General features: G+C 37.9%; 1 non-coding gene across 1 annotated transcript; it reads right to left on the minus strand.

Moving 5' to 3' along the window:
• Positions 1-511: 511 nt before the first annotated feature.
• Trnav-uac lies at positions 512-584 on the minus strand. Its single transcript has one exon. It is a non-coding gene; the product is annotated as a tRNA-Val (tRNA).
• Between the last annotated feature and the right edge of the window lie 3,021 nt (positions 585-3,605).

Genomic DNA, 3,605 nt, shown 5'->3' on the forward strand with positions numbered 1-3,605 from the left:
TTTCTACAACAGATCACTTTCATAGTTTATGATAGGTAGCGGTCCCCTGGCGCAACGAGCGCTTGGATAAAAACTACTATTTATACTATTCTTAAAGGGCCCATACATACTTACCTATTATTTTTTTACTTTTTAGAGGTTTATGTGTCGGGGGTTTTTTAAATTTTTAATTTAATTTTTATGTACAGTAATTAGATAAGGCTAGCTATAAGTTTTTTTTACCCGACTGCGGCAAAGCCAAAAGGAAGGGTTATGATTTTAGCAGTCTGTGTATGTATGTATGTTTGTATCCAGATTCTGTGTGTTCCACCGTAGCGCCTAAACTACTGGGCCGATTTTGATGAATGACCCATGGTGTCAATTGAAAAAGGTGGCGGGGAGCGGGTGGATGAGGAAGGCGGAGGACCGTGTTTGGTGGCGCGCTCTTGGAAAGGCCTATGTCCAGCAGTGGACGCATACAGGCTAATAGAATGGAAAAAATTAAAAAAAAAAAAACGAAAAAAAAAAATTATGATTCCGGCCAGGATCGAACTGGCGGCCTTCTGCGTGTAAAGCAGATGTGATAACCACTACACCACGGAACCCGATGACTGTGTTGTTAAAATTATTGAATGTATTTTGTTTATCAATATTATGTAATAAATATTGAATGTGTACTGAATTAAACTTATTTTATTTTTTACCCCCGACCCAAAAAGAGGGGTGTTATAAGTTTGACGTGTGTATCTGTGTATCTGTCTGTATTATAAAATATACAACCATTCGAGTTTATTTATAAAAGCAATTATATGTATAATTAACAAGTGTAAATTAAAAATTTATAACACCTCCGACAAGTGAAGGTTACAGTAACTAGAAAAGAGCTGATAACTTTCAAACGGCTGAACCGATTTTCTTGGATTATAGCTAAGAACACTCTCGATCAAGCCACCTTTCAAACAAAAAAAACTAAATTAAAATCGGTTCATTAGTTTAGGAGCTACGATGCCACAGACAGATACACAGATACACACGTCAAACTTATAACACCCCTCTTTTTGGGTCGGGGGTTAAAAATTGAGATAAATGAATTAGATTTAACACCATCTACAGCTTCACGTGTGAACTATGATGAAACGATGTCTTCAGTATTCACTATGCAAATCTGCAACTAATTTTAAGACTTGATTTAGTAACTTACCAATAGATGGCGCTATAAAAAACTACTCAAAGTTTCGCGACTGTTATAATAGATGGCGTTAGTGTAAGGTTATACTTTTTAAATTTTATTATTAACCCCCGACCCAAAAAGAGAGGTGTTATAAGTTTGACGTGTGTATCTGTGTATCTGTGTATCTGTCTGTGACATCGTAGCTCCTAAACTAATGAACCGATTTTAATTTAGTTTTTTTTGTTTGAAAGGTGGCTTGATCGAGTGTTCTTAGCTATAATCCAAGAAAATCGGTTCAGCAGTTTGAAAGTTATCAGCTCTTTTCTAGTTACTGTAACCTTTACTTGTCGGGGGTGTTATAAATTTTTAATTTACACTTGTTATATGGGATTTCTAAAAAGTGCCTATTAACAAGCTCTGGGTTATTTAAAGACGTAGGGAGCTCATGTTCTTGCTTTTTTTTTAATTACTAAAAATGGTTTTAGATGTTTCCACATCACTACTGGGTTCTTAATATGTATGTTTATAAAGTATCTATAATATGCGTGTTTTTCTGCTTCAATGGCTTTCAGTACAGTTTTTTTTAGGTCTTTGTACCTAAAATAATGTATGTGTGTAGAGTTTATATCACTGCCTGTCATCCATACTTCCATACTAATATTATAAATGCGAAAGTGTGTCTGTCTGTCTGTCTGTGTGTCTGTCTGTCTGTCTGCTACCTTTTCACGGCCCAACAGTTTAATCGATTCTGACGTTTGGTACAGGGTTAGCTCATATCCCGGGGACGGACATAGGCTACTTTTTATCCCGGAAAATCAAAGAGTTCCCACGGGATTTCTAAAGACCCATCCGCTAAATCGATTTGTATGACATTTGGTACCGAGGTAGCTTGCGTCCATTGTAAGTGACATAGGTAGTAGTCAACTTTTTATCCCGGAAAATCAAACCTAAAAACTATACATCGATGCTAAAAACCAAAAAAACCTATTTTTTTTTTTATTCACTATAGGTAAGCGCTTGACCACAATCACACCTGATGGAAAGTGATGATGTGGTCTAAGATAGGACGCGTTTACCTAGAAGGTGCCTATTCACTCTTGTTAAGTAAGTTAAGTCCTAAGTTTGTCTATACTTGTTGATGTACACACAAGATGAATAAACTAATTTTCTTTCTTTCTTTCTTTTAAACAGTTCCCACGGGATCTTTAAAGACCTAAATCCACGCGGACGACGTCGCGGGCATCCTTTAGTAATCATTACTTAATATGTAATTTTAATTAGAATAAAATAATAATAACATAGAATCTTATCATTGGATCTTTAATTTGTCGGATTATAAAGTACTCTTTTGTAAAAAACGCCGGACTATAGGGGGTCTTAGGCAGTACTCTATAATCCGACAAATTCGATAGTTCGACACTGCCCTGCAAAACGTTTGTCGGATTACCGGGGGTCCACTGTATATCTATCTTTTTATAGCGGCATGAGAAATATAAACTATGAAAATATCTGCTGTCTACGGTTCATGAGATACAATCACACAGCTCACTTACAGACAGACAGGACGGACGGATAGACACCAGAAGCTTTGTAGTAGGGCCCTGTTGGCACCCTTAGGGAATGGAAGAACCCTAAAACCCACCCTATGTTGTCTGTTTGTCTAGTTAGTGATAAGTTAGATAACCATACCGCGTGGGGTATCATATGAAAGGGCTAAATACCTCTCTCTCTCATCTGGCTTTACAAAGATTAGCCAATGTCAAGTTTGTAGTTATTTGTAACAAGTTAGTTAAACTATACAAGTATGGACCCCGTCTGTGCCGGCGCTCGCCGACATACGCACGGCACCCCTTTAGAGCGCTTTCCAGTCAGTTTTAACAAAAAAAAAAAAACTCCAAAAAGGCAGAGCACGCCCGCCAGCTAACACCAACACAGACAAAGTCAAGAGCTTTACCTGTACATCCTAAAACATATTTTTCTGCTTCTTATTTATTTAGCGATAGGTAAGATTTTTGATTTATCGTGCAAAATGTCGGAAAAAATACCCGAGTACGGAACCCTCGGTGCGCAAGTCTAACTCGCACTTGGCCAGTTTTTTATTCCATTACAAGTTAGCCCTTGGCTGGTATCTCACTTTATGATAAGTGATGATGTAATCTAAGCTGGTATCGGGTTATTTTGGAAGGGGTGCAGCGGTTTTTATTAGACCCAAACCCCTTATCGGTTGGCACGGCTTTGCCGGTAGAGTAGTAACTAGCCACGCCCGTAGCCTCCCACCAGATAAGACCAGAGACAATTTAGATATATAAATTCCCATATCACTCCTGCCAGGAATCGAACACGGGTCCACCCATTTTAAGACCACAGCTCTTAACCACTTCGCCAACAAGGTCATCACTAACATAAAAGTAAATGGACTTTAACTTTAATCTTAGTTTAAACCCGATCGCAGCAC

This window comes from Maniola jurtina, chromosome 28 (assembly GCF_905333055.1).
Source record: "Maniola jurtina chromosome 28, ilManJurt1.1, whole genome shotgun sequence".
In the NCBI taxonomy this organism is placed as follows: domain Eukaryota; kingdom Metazoa; phylum Arthropoda; class Insecta; order Lepidoptera; family Nymphalidae; genus Maniola; species Maniola jurtina.